This window comes from Leguminivora glycinivorella, chromosome 12 (genome assembly GCF_023078275.1).
Source record: "Leguminivora glycinivorella isolate SPB_JAAS2020 chromosome 12, LegGlyc_1.1, whole genome shotgun sequence".
NCBI classification, from domain to species: domain Eukaryota; kingdom Metazoa; phylum Arthropoda; class Insecta; order Lepidoptera; family Tortricidae; genus Leguminivora; species Leguminivora glycinivorella.
The window spans coordinates 11,991,324-12,005,222 of record NC_062982.1 but is presented as its reverse complement, the minus strand read 5'-3'; the positions used below and the strand labels follow the sequence as shown (position 1 = coordinate 12,005,222).

The following is a 13,899-nucleotide window of genomic DNA, read 5'->3' as shown; positions in this document are numbered from 1 at the left end:
GTGGAGTTTAGTATCATCAAATCATTCCTTCATTTGATCAAGGATGTAGTACCAAGTTTAGGTACATGCTTATGTCATTTAAGGTTTGTTTTATAAAAAAAAAAAAAACACCCCAGCAAACTTTAAGTCGATATATTTTATTCAAGTATGAGACATGCGCCAAAACATGTGGCTGGAGTGATTAGGTAGAGAAATTGGTTTGAGTTCCGACAATGGAGATTGAAGGCTCTGGACTTATAATGAGAGCTCTAAAGGTTTCTTCGTAATTGCGTGGGAAGTTATTGTGAACTCGTTGAAATTATTACGGTAATTATTCCGGTCCAACAGTGTGGATGGAATGAATATTCGCCGCGACCGGGGAACGAGCTAGCAAGAACGGGTTAATAGGACCTATCAGATTCACAACCTGGTATCCCTGGCGATGCGTGGACTCTGAGAAAGGGGTTATCATGGTTCATTGTCGAGATTCTGATGAGCTGATTTCAAAACTAAGTCACTAGCAGTTGCATAGTATTGGAATACACACCACACGATTAGAAATGGGGGGATATTTCCGACTGATCTAGAGATATTTTTCTTTTCTTCAGTTTTATTGCTTCTTTTGCTAAATAAGATTGAAATTTTTTACAAACTACTTTGTATTTTGTAAAAGAATTCCAATCTGGGGGCGAGTTGTAACAGAACAAGCGTCTATGACGAGGAAATGGACTCGTTATTACATATAAAACTTACGGCGAATCAACTTTTCTTTGACCAACTTTTTGGAGCATATTTCCTTCGGGATTTCATTGAATATTTTAACAAATAATATCTTTGATGGTTTATCACATGTTTAGTCACGTCTTCACTCATAAAATTCACTATTATTTGGTGCAAAACAGGTTGGAAAAACGTATTTATCAACAAACTACATTCACATGGACGGAATACTGACACTGACAGTTGTCAGCTGCGTAACGTTCCGATATTATGTCTGGATTTCATTTACAAGTCAAAGAAATAATAATGACTAATATTGGTTATTATGCTTCCTGAGTATATCATTCAATGTAACATTTAGTAACAGATAAAATATTTCATTGCGAAATTACTTACAAAATAAATAAGAATGTTCCACAAAATAATATTTACGTAAAAATATTTGCGAATCGCTCCACTATTGGACTACATAGGTATCAATATCAATAGCTCTGTCTCTCTCTAAAAACACGTGTACTCGGCACGTGTTGATAAGCAAACATCCGTGTGTTAATCGTGAACTCTAATGCATAGGGCATAAGACTTAGTAAACAAAGCACACGATTGAGTAGCCATCTTGTCGGAAGTCCGATGTCAGAAGTCGGAAGTCGAATGTCAGAAGTCGGAAGTCGAATGTCAGAAGTCAGAAGTCAGAAGTCGGAAGTCGGAAGTCGGAGATAGAATCTATAAAAGGGTCGGAGCGAGCCGACGCGCGGCATTCTTACAATATCCACAAGACTAACAGTGTCTCTGGCTTTCGTGTGTTATACTGGTGAGTGAAGTTGTTCTGCTATTATTTCTCTGTTTGTTTTTACTTGGAAATTATTCTAAGTGATTGTAAACTTTGAAATTGTGTCTTTGTTTGATTGTGCGGGGACAATATCGTCGTACAGTTGAACTTAGACCTGTGGTGGAATTGCTTTACTGTCAGTTGTGGGGTTAATTTAGTGTTCTATTTATAGTGTAGTGCTATATTTAAATTGTTGTGTATAGTGAAGTTTTCTGTGCTTTGTTTCATGAGTGCCGTTAAGCAATACAAAGACTGGGTCGATGTATGGCTGGTGCTTGGAGATAAGTCTGTGTTTGGTTTTGTAGGGAGTAATTCTTGCAAAACTAAGCGTAGATTATAGCACGTAAAGGAAACTTCATTCGTTTGTTTAGTTGGTCGGTGAAATTGAATTTAGTAATTTTCCATGGGGTTATTTTGTGAAAGTTATAAGCCAGATCATTGTTTGTGACAGACTGTTGTCCGGCTAAGCGCTTTATACCTTGCGGCTGTTAAACATAAGGCGTTTAGGAGTCTTTTTGTTCCAAGTGGAGGGCTTGGGCGTCTTTATTTACTTACAAAAGGCGTACTTTCTCACCGGTCTCAAAGAGTCCAACTGTTAGATGGAAGTGAGGACTTTCACGATTGACGAAAGACATTAGGAGTAATCCTTGCTCACTGAAGTCGGCAGTATTTGAGGCTGGGGTCCTATATATATATATATTTATTTACTCGGTGCTCTAGTCCATGCTGGCGTTGGTCGCTGGGGATTTCGGTTGTGATCGATCCACATCTAAGTAAAGTTGATCGCAGCTGGGTCTCTCATGTGGCTGGTACTGGTGTGTCCTAGAATACTGGATATATACACGGATAGGGCGATCTACTCTCTGCTACCCTAGCCCGCGGGCAAAAGCAGAGGGGGGGATCTGACCGACACAAGCCTATAGGTTGCCTATCTCAGCTTCGCTGGCTGAACTGTACAGTTCTAGTAGGGATACACTTGTACATATTCTGAACACAAGATCTATGGTAAGTGAGGGTCTGTGTTTCAGATATGTTAGAGTAGGGAAAACAATAGGATTAGGGTAGAGTCACACACTATTTCTATGAAAGTAGAGTTCTGTTATGATTGGTCTTAAATTATAATTGGTCAACGTGTATTGTGGAGAAATAATTTAACTACTACTACTTATATGGTTTAAATGGACTTTAAATGTGGTGTTTACTATCTTAAAATATGTGGTAAAACTGGTAATTTATAAAAACTCTTATTACTTAATTTATTTGAGTGAAATTAATAATTGTGGTAGCAATTTCTGATTCTTCATGTAGCATCGAGCCAGTGAGTGTTGCTAACTAGTTTTTCAAGGTAAATTCTATCAAGTTGGTTAGGGAAACAAACTATTCTTTGGAATAAAAAGCATAGGTTTGTTATAGGGCCCAGTGGCATGCGAGCGCCGTCCACTGATGACAAGTCAAAAGCTTCAAGGAGTTACTAGACTTATTTACTTCGTTCTCAGTGGTAGCAACTACTCGGAGCCTTGATGATACATTAGAAGGATCGAGAAGTTATGGTCTATTAGCAGTATTGGGGAAAAGGGGGGTTTAGCTAGGGAAAAGAAACAAAATAAAAGGGGGGTTAGTTAGTAGATAGATAGCCCTTCTGGCTTGGCATAGGACTCTCAATAAAGCAGTTTGATTGAGATTAAGGATCCTATTCCGCAACGCAAGTTCGTACCCAAGCCAGGATCACTAATAGAGCGTAGCGGTTGTTTTCCAAAATAATTTTTAATATTTATTTCATGTATGTTTCACTCACTAACTTTTATTTTAAAATTTCTTCATTACGTCATTAATTTTCTCACATATAACTTTCTAGGCCTAAATCTGATAAAATACTCTTCTATAACACTATATTATTATGCTACAATAACCTTTATTCTTCTCCAAAATATAAATAAATAAAATTTTAAAAATTAGTCAAAAATACAGCTGATACTCATTAAAGGATCTGGGTTATCGCGGTTCACGTCGAAGGGTTCTACTTATTCACGCTAGACGATCACAAGGCCAAATTTACGGGATATATTTAAAGGGGGGTTAGCTATACTGTTGGTTAGTCAAGTAAGTAAGTAAATAAGTAAGGTGAGCGGAGGTTTAGTTACACCGATTGTGTTATAAGTATGAGTAATTACCTGAACGCCCAGCGAGTACACAGTACAGCAACACCTAGTATAGTGGCATAGTCCACAGGTAACGGGTAATTTATTAAAAACATGTTCAGCATTGTCATCGAAGATTCATTTCTATTGTACCTATTCCTACCTACTTTTGTACCTATTCATATAATGTAAATTCGCTCCCTCAGCGCCGACGCAGACCAGCTAGGCGGCGAAGAGCCTACGTGGCTCGTTTCCTGCCGCCATAGCGGGAACCTGTGGGTGATGGGTCGGGAGCCCCATCACCCGCCTGAAGAGGTTCGGGCTGGAAGGCCCTCTAGTGTTCCGAGGGCCTTCAGCGGAGAAGACTTTTTTTAAGGGAGTCAAAAGCGATGGGCCTGCAAGGGCAACGCTGACGGGGTATCGGAGGTCTGAAAATAGTGCCCGAAACCCCGTCCAAAAAGCGAGCGGCGGAACACCCCAGGGGGTTTAGTCGGTGAGAGTCTGACATACCCACTGGCTTCTCCCGGGCCAGTGGGATCCATAACGGATTCCCCCTGGGTAAAAAAAAAAAAAAAGTTGTGACCAAACATAAAAACAAAAAATTTACAAATTGTGAAATTTTAGAAAAATTAACAATTGAAATATTTAGGTATACACGATTACACAATTGAAATAATATTACGCGTAATAAATTTTATTTAATGTAATGTAAAACAAAATGAAATGAAAAAATACAAACCAAAATACCACGATATAAAGTATACTCGGAATAAGTTATCTACGAAGTAAAAGTCCACGGTTTAATTTGACTTGTATCGATCATTCTACGATATGAACTGTCGATGAAATGAAATTATTTTAAACGTTATCTTTGAAATAATATTCGATTAATTGTCTGTCGACGATTCAAGGATAAACTGGTTATTTAAGCCCCATTTATTAGACATTTTTGATTTTCGGATTTAATCATTAGGTATTTCGATTTTAGGTATTTTGAACGTAGGTCATTTAACGTTCGTTTTTTTAATTTTAGGTATTTTGAACGTAGGTCATTTGATCCATTGAAATCGTATCAATTAAGGGGTGTCGCCTTGCATCAAATGAGGTAGTTCTAATTTGTATTATATATTATTAGAGATGAAATAGTGATGTCAAATCCAAGTTTTCCACCTCGAAAGCCGATGGGGTCGTAATTAAATTCATGAAAATCCATAAAAGTTTGGGACCTTTTCTAACTTTTGTTAAATTTTACCACCAAGAACCTTTTTAACGGCAAAAGTGGCTATGAACAATTTGATGTCTACTAAATTATCGTAATTATGAATATAATTTTGTCTTGGTAAGCCATATATTTACTGAGATACGGTCATTGAAAGTTTTGTACAATTTCGACAAAAGGGAAAAGTAGTTGTAGCTGTTCGGAGGTGTATAATCTTTTTTAATCTATACTGAATATGATTTTTTACGGAGTCCACAAGGCTTCATTTCTGAACCGACGTTGGAACCACCAACTCCTCAGGTTCTGCTTAAAATGAACAATTTTCAGTACTTACAAAGAAGGTAGTACCAGCAGTTGTGGTTGCGAGAAAGTAGGTGTCAACAGCTCAGCTGTTTGCACGTACTGCAGTGGACAATTCTGCGGTAATGTACCAGGTCTGGTGTGTGCCAATGTTGATAAAACACTCGGTGATGATCCACCATCAGATGACGATTTTGACCTTCCTGATCAGTTGACGGAGACATACTACCTCGGTAAGCTTTCTCCTAAAGGAGTGCTGTAGATTCGAGCCCAGTTTAGTTCATTTATCGTTAACTATGTTTAGTTCACTAACTAACCCTACTTCATATTGCAAACCTTTGAGAAGCCGAATCTTCGAAACTATTTGACGTACCAAGACCAAATTAGTCTCATTTAATTACAAATTTTGTCTACTTAAAATTGTGCATAGTTACTTTTGCTGTACCATGGGTCCTTTGTTGAAAAAATCGTAAATGCTGAAATTTTCTATGGTTTTTCGTGTATTTAATAATGACCCCATTGGCTTTCGAGGTGGAAAACTTAGATGCCGCATCACTATTGCATATACAACAATATGAAACACCAATTAGAACTACCTCATTTGATGCAAGGCTGAATGTACGATTTCAATGGATCAATTCCGTTTGTTAAGCATATTGAGTTTTCAAGTCAAAGTTTGTCAAGCTTTGATTTCTTATAATATACTTAATCGGATTCATGAGGAATTGAGGAAACTCCTCAAACCTTAACGTTATACGTATATTCATTTGTGTTGCCATCTAATAATTAAAGCATTAAAAGCAGTTTTAAAAAATACTTACACATTTCTACATAATCCAACATTCGCAAGTAGCTTTCACCAGAACCCGAAAGGCGACGGTTTTTTTTTCTTAAAAATTATATTTTAATTTTTTGCGTAACCTTGTTGAACTCGATGGTCGAGTTCGAAACACGAATCAAGTTTTTTGTTAACTAGTGTTCGTCCTAGGGATATCTATTGAAGACCAATGGATTATACTTATAAGGATGAAAAACTGGTATACCTTCGGAGGTGTAAGAAGTGATAGATATATAAATACAAAAGTTATATTCAGTAGACGGTCTTTCTGGGTAGACGGTCTTCTCCACACTGACCTTACGCTCTTTTCTTGAAGGTTTGAAAGTAGTTTTAGTTATTTATGAGTTCGAAACAAAAATTTAATGTAAAATAGTTTGTACTGGTATTAAGTGCTTACGCCGGGAATTACGAGCTCGAAGAAATTACTTCAAATGGTGATTTTGAAAAAAAAAAAAAACATTTTTGGATTTTATTCGATTCTTTTTTTGTAACTTTTATTTTTAGTCTTTGCAGATATTCGTATTGTTATGGGGAACAATTTCGCGTTTTACTCGGTGACAAGATTCGTTAAACCTTCGAACTTCGTGCTTTGAAACCCTCGCAACGCTAAAGGAACGAGCAGCGTAAAAAAACTTTGGCGCATTTTAAAACAAATTAGGGTTCCGTAGGTACGTTAAAAAACCATTAATGCCATTATAGGATCACTTTGTCGTCCGTCCGCCTATCTGTCAATACCCTTGATTTCAGAAACTATTGTCCCAGATTTGTAAGAACCTCTTTTTGACACATGACAGCGTCTACAATACGTAAATTCGCGCAACCTAATGAAATTTGAAATAAAATCCTGTAATAATATTTAACAAAATCAGGTACTTAAAAACAATATTTCGCTTACTTTAAACATAATCTAGCACATGTTACATTTTTGCGGATCTTCGTTAGTGAGTATTTTACGATATTAATTTATCACGCAGGATTTACTTATTATGACATTTATCATTCATTTTATTTTTAAACTAGTGCTGTGGCAGTCTGTCATTTCAATTCAAATGACATTTCAGTAAGTTGATAGAAATCGTATATTTGTTTAAGCGCCTCCTCGTACATAGGGCCTAATCGATTCAACCAATTCGAAATTAATCGTTAGATTTGGCAAACAATACGTCTTAGCCACATCGCAACATACTTCAAAACAAATGTGTCAAAAATGTGAACTTACAAATCCGGGACAATAAAACTATGTACCTACTGTGTAGGAACTCAGTTTTGTAATTTCTTGAGGCTTTCAAAAAATCAAGTTTCAAGTTGTTTTTAAACAAAATTAATTATTGTTTTTATTCCCTAGGAAGTTTCAAGTAATTTATTGATATTTATACCTATTTTTGTATATTAAAATATTTACAGTTTTTAGGGTTCCGTAGTCAACTAGGAACCCTTATAGTTTCGCCATGTCTGTCTGTCCGTCCGTCCGTCCGTCCGTCCGTCCGTCCGCGGATAATCTCAGTAACCGTAAGCACTAGAAAGCTGAAATTTGGTACCAATATGTATATCAATCACGCCAACAAAGTGCAAAAAAAAAATGGGAAAAAATGTTTTATTAGGGTACTCCCCCTTACATGTAAAGTGGGGGCTGATTTTTTTTTTATTCCAACCCCAACGTGTGATATATTGTTGGATAGGTATTTAAATATGAATAAGGGTTTACTAAGATCGTTTTTTAATAATATTAATATTTTCGGAAATAATCGCTCCTAAAGGAAAAAAAAGTGCGTCCCCCCCCTCTAACTTTTGAACCATATGTTTAAAAAATATGAAAAAAATCACCAAAGTAGAACTTTGTAAAGACTTTCTAGGAAAATTGTTTTGAACTTGATAGGTTCAGTAGTTTTTGAGAAAAATACGAAAAACTACGGAACCCTACACTGAGCGTGGCCCGACACGCTCTTGGCCGATTTTTTATCCTTGTTTCTAACTCTAACCAATAATATCCCGACCGGTCTGGCGCAGTCGGTAGTGACCCTGCCTGCTACGCCGCGGTCCCGGGTTCGAATCCCGGTAAGGGCATTTTTTAAAATAAAATAAAAAAAATAAAAATCATTTATTCATGTACCAAAAATAGCAGTTATAAACAGGCCATAAACTACATTAACACAAAAATAGGCTTCACCATGTCCGTGCCTGAACTAGGGAGATCCTGTATCTCAGGCAGAAAAAAAACTTACAAACTAAAACAGGGAAATTATTTGATAATATCACGTGCATTGCATAGGTATTCAACTAAAAAATAAATAAGTTACATTACAGATTTATAAATAGAGTAGGTTACCTACTTAAAACTATCATAATTCTAAAAGTACAGCAAAAAAAGATGGTAAGCCATATGTAATACTTATTGCTTATTAGCATTTTAATGAGTCAACAGTTGTACTTTATCGCATCAGCGTAAGGATACATAGGTAGGTGTATTTATTTGTAAACATTAAGTAGCTCTGTCTAGGTTATTTCTAGTTATTTTAGAACTGTTAATAAGTTTTCCGTGTCTTCATAAGACATTAGTTCTAGAGCTTTCTTTGTAACTTTTTTACATTCTGCGTAGCATAGATGATATATGTGATAATCTGCGTTTAACTTATTGTACAGCCGCGGTCCCAGACATATGTAGAACCGCTGTGAAAAGGCATGCTTTTGGTCAGTCAGCCGGTTGCAAACCAAATCTTTCCGTCTCTTGTTAGTAATGTCTGAGTTGTAAGGAAGTGCTTTATGTTGTTTTAGAACAGTGCTTAACACGAATAGCTGTCTTACAGATAATACTTTACAGGACTTATATAATAGGTTAGTAGGGTATAGGAACGGTCGGAATGTTGAGACTTTCAGGATAGCTCTTTGTGCTCTTTCTACAATTAAAAGCAGGGTTTTGGCTGCTCCTCCCCATGATGTAATGCAATATGTTAATAACGACTGGCAAAGAGCAAAGTATACTTGCATTATTAATTTAAGGTCCAAGACATTACGGAGTCTTTTAAACACGTATATCAGCTTACGAACTTTATTACTTAACGCTTCAATATGTGGTCGAAACGATAACGTGTCATTAACTATAACACCCAGGTATTTAATTTTAGTTGCGGGAGTGATGAAGGGACAGTTACAGCTATTGCTAGCAAGGCAGGTATTGCGATGAGCGTAGATAGGATGGTCAGATATATATTGGTTATTTTTCATGAAAAATCTAACATAATTGGTTTTATCTGCGTTAAGTGTTAGTAGATGATATTGTAGCCAATTATTTACAATGTTAAATCCTAGTTGCGCCCGCAAGTATGCCTCTCTCTCCGTCTGTGCTGAGAAAATTAAGGCGGTGTCATCAGCATAAGATATTATTTTACCACAATCGAGCGGAAGATTGCAAAGGTCATTAATGTAAATCAAAAATAAGGTCGGGCCAAGGATACTTCCTTGTGGGACCCCAAAAGCTTCATTTTTAGGTCAGAACTGATGACGTCGCCCACCTTCACACACTGAAATCTGTCACTGAGGTAGTTTGCAAAAAGGTCAAGTTGTTTTCCCCTTATTCCTAAGCTTTGTAGTTTGCGTAGCAGTAAGGTAACAGAGACGGAATCGAAAGCTTTGGCGAGGTCGAGGAAAATACCAATCGTATGGTTACCCCTGTCAAGTTCTAGCGCAATGTTTTGAGTCAAATGATGAACGGCGTCGGAGGTTGATAGTTTAGAACGGAAACCGAATTGTGTATCTGACAGAAATGAGTTTTTTCTAAGTACTGTACAAGCCTGTTGTTAATAATTTTTTCCAAGATTTTAGATATAGCAGGAAGTAGGGATATAGGCCTATAGTTTGTGATACTATCTTTGTTACCGGACTTATATATTGGAATTACAATAGCTTTTTTTAGACACTTAGGAAAAATTCCATCAGATAGGCATTTGTTTAAAATATGTGTTAAAGGAGGAGCTAAGATATGTTTAAATTGTTTCAATATTTTGTTCGAGATGTTATCCCATCCAACTGCACAATTATCTCTTAGATCAGATATAATTCTAATTACTTCTGAGTCATCGGTTGGAAGCAGTACAAAAGACTTAGAGCTATGGTTAGTGGTCGCAGGAAAATAATGTGAGCTAGGGCTGTCCGACTGTCCATATATTTTGTCAGCTAAATTTTTGCCTACATTAACAAAATAATCATTAGCATAATTTACAGATGAAAGTGGAGAGCTTTGTGTAGTTAATAAGGCAGAGGAGTCATTATTTTTTGGAGTAAATGCTAAGTTCTTTATTCGGTTCCAGACTTTTTTGGTATCCTTGCCAACCTTTTCAAGTTCACTTTTTTCGAAATTTGTTTTAATTTTTTTGAGGAGATCGTTGCAAAAATTTCGGTACCTTTTGTAAGTGATCTGTAATATAGAATTGTCCGGGTTTGATTTATTTGTGTGATGAGCACAGATATTTGTTCCTGAGTCATGGATGTTTTCTATGTATGTAAGTATTTATATATTATATATATCGTTGTCTGAGTACCCACAACACAAGCCTTCTTGAGCTTACCGTGGGCCTCAGTCAATCTGTGTAAGAATGTCCTATAATATTTATTTATTTATTTATTATTTATATAATCCTTGAATCAACATACCTTATGAATAGAAAATCTAACTCATCATTGGCTTATCCGAAAACTATATATTATAAAAAATGTTTGGGTACTTTTAAAAGCAAACATCTTAATAGCTTATCAAGTTATCGCGAACGCTGTCCTCACCTCCCGAGCTCCACCCAAATCACAAGATCAGCCCAATCTTTTCGGCTACGCTACGGTAGCGACGCACACCTAACCATACTTACAAGTGATGTTATAGGTAATACTGATAGCTGACTGTACGTGTCTTATGCCATGATAACAGCTTTTAATAAACAATTAATAATTATTAAGACGCAAAAATATTTAAAGATTGTTGGGTAGGTACTTAATCTATAAAAATGCTTTTATGTAATATTATTAAGTCAATAATATTTTGCATCCCGTCTCAAAGACATGCCCGCTTTCGTATAAATATCGAAAAAATCCTTCATCCATTGCAAAGATTCTGTACCTAGTCATATTTTCGGAGGGAATAACGTTCCATTCCAATATTTATTCCAAGTTTCAAATTACATTAGATAGGTTAGAGGCATACTTATACGTACCTATAAGCGTATTCGGCGGTGGCGGTGGTGGTGGCGGCGGCGCGGCGAGCGTGCTACTATCCGCATACACTCAGGAGGCGGCGCGGGCCGACATGGGGTCGTGGTGTTAGAGTGCGAGACGGGACGGACGCAGAGGCCGGCGCGGCGCCGCGCCGCCAGCACCACGGGCCTCGCTCCGCGCGTGTTTACGTAAGCGCCACGCCCCGAGCCACGCTCCGGCGGTATGGGGCGCGGCGCGAAGCGCGAAGCACCTCCAGTCGCCGAGCGCCGACTGCCGCGCCTCAGATTCACTCCTTGCGCCGCCGACCACGCATGCGCTAATCTTACAACCTTCATGGTCCACGCCTCCTGTTACATAATAAGAATAAACTACGGCGAAGCCTTACTGATCCCTGACAATAACTGCACGTAGAGTTCATGGTATGCTGGTGTATTTATTCACGATTTGTAGCATTATAGGCTTTACTATTTGGCCCTGTATCCGGCCAAACTTCCGTTGGGATTTTGGGTTCAAGAGCGAGGTAGTATTATTACAACCGGTATATTATAAAACATAAATATCACGTTAATCATAAGAATTATGTAACACAATCGAATACCTATGCTACGCTTGATAGTAGTAAAAGTTGACAAATACATAAGCTTGTTGTTACCTACTCGTGTGAGATACAGTCATCTGCGAAAATATCACACAGTATAACATATGGTAAGTTAGGTACGTAGTAATTACGTACTCAAATACAAGTAATAAGTTTTTTATTGACCATGTCGGTATCAAGCCAGCATACGCGCCGCCGGTGGTGTACGAAAATCAGCAAAACATGGTCTTCTGTAACTTAATCCAGGAGGGGTTCATGAAGGTCATGACCCTTACCCTAGATCCCATACAGATTAGACGGGGGTCTGTGTTGGTTACACACATTGTCCATTGCCTGAGTACGAAGCTGGATCCACCCTTGTTTACTCCAGGGTCTCCACATAGGTGCTTGTTCCCGACCTTCATACATAACAGTCTTATCGGTAGTCTTATCGTTATCGGTAGTGTAATATAGTAGTTCTGAAAAGCGTATTCTCCGTCCAAGTTCCAAGTACAACTTGAAACTGCTCATCTCATTAGAACTTTGCTTTTAGGGTTCCGTACCAAAAAGGCACAAAAGGAACCCTTATGGCGCCGCTCTGTCCGTCTGTCTGTCTGTCTGTCACATTATTAAATATCTCGAGAACTACTTATGCTATCGCTTTGAAATTTTGAATACTTATGAACATTGTTAACGTCTACAAATTTAAAGTATTTTTTTTAAATTTATTAATATTAATTGAAGAAAATGGCCAAAATGAAAGGGGGGCACACACACACAAACTTTTTTTTAATTTATAAAAAATCTTTCAGATTTACATTTTCAATTTCAACACCCTTGTTACCAATACCTGTATTTTTTAACAAAATAACAATGAAATTACTTGTTTTCAAATAGAGGCAAAATGGTTAAAATCGGTTCACGCAATAAACAATAAAATTATTCCATAAAAATCATCTTCCATACTAGCTCGCGCGCATTAGTTTACTCCATTTGCCGATAGATGTCGCTGTACGTTGAACGCTCATTTCCTACATCGCGTTTTTCCTGATATAATGAGGTCGGTTCAGGAGCGTCCTTGCGACATGTCGTAAGTCGTAAACTATTAGTAGAGCGGCGAGAGGGTCTCGGAAAAAGTTGATGTGACTGGAGAGTATACTGCTGACAAGTGGTATCGTTGTGATCGGTAGACTTTACTGAGTACGAAATAATGACTTGTCACATTCTCAGACTGTGGGGGGGTTAACTATGACGTCACAAAGATCGCGGTCCCGGGTTTAAATTTTTTGCCAATTTGTCTAGAACCCCTTATCCAATTTTGAAAAATGAGGTGTCGATTGAAAGCGTATAACATGCTGATTAAGATTTATTATATGTGAAAAGTATAGTTTTGTTAGTTATTTTTTAATTAACAATAATGCAAAAAATACTTTTTTTTTACTCTCTTTTTTGATTTTTGTGACTCAAAAGGGCAATGAAAACGGCCACTTAGCTAAAAAATATGTTATATAAATCATTTAACTACATTATTAAGCTATCTGTTGCTTTTTGAATTTCTACGATCGGATAATAAATGAGCAAACTACAACCACATACTTGTAGGCGGGGAGTACCGCTTGACACGCGTTCCCATACATTCGGCGTCTACCAAATTACACCTCGCGCAAAATTCGTTTCAAGCAGATATACCTCTAATCTTATTCATCGTAACCTATCAATATTGATATCATTTGAAAGCACAATTAAAGTACTTTAAAAAACAATGTCAATCATTTTTTTTAAATCAATAATCGCCAGTCTGTGGTGGTTACAAAGGAAAAAGTGGGTATGCAATTTGACTGGTTTCCTAGGTTTGATACCCTAGACGAGTTTAAAGGGGAGGTAAAGGTGACATATGGGTTTTTCTCTGGCCTAAAAGCTACACAGAGGGTCAGGGAGAAAAAACTAGGGTTTAAGTTTAGTTTTAAGTTATTTTTTCCTTTATTTGTTGATTTTATTGTGTTTAATTTTTTTGTAATTTTATCAAGGATACACGTTGGTTTCTTTTGCTAAAAGTTGCCTTTTTTATGAGAAATGTTATGAATTTTATGGCTTTTTCCG

General features: G+C 37.1%; 1 protein-coding gene across 1 annotated transcript in view; it reads right to left on the bottom strand.

The window, feature by feature from the left end:
* Nucleotides 1-11,472, bottom strand: part of LOC125231622 (glutamate receptor ionotropic, NMDA 2B-like) — a 44,031-nt gene extending 32,559 nt beyond the window's left edge. Inside the window, 1 exon segment of the mRNA XM_048137087.1 lies at nt 11,222-11,472. The gene's annotated coding sequence lies outside the window, so the exon portion shown is untranslated.
* Nucleotides 11,473-13,899: the final 2,427 nt, after the last annotated feature.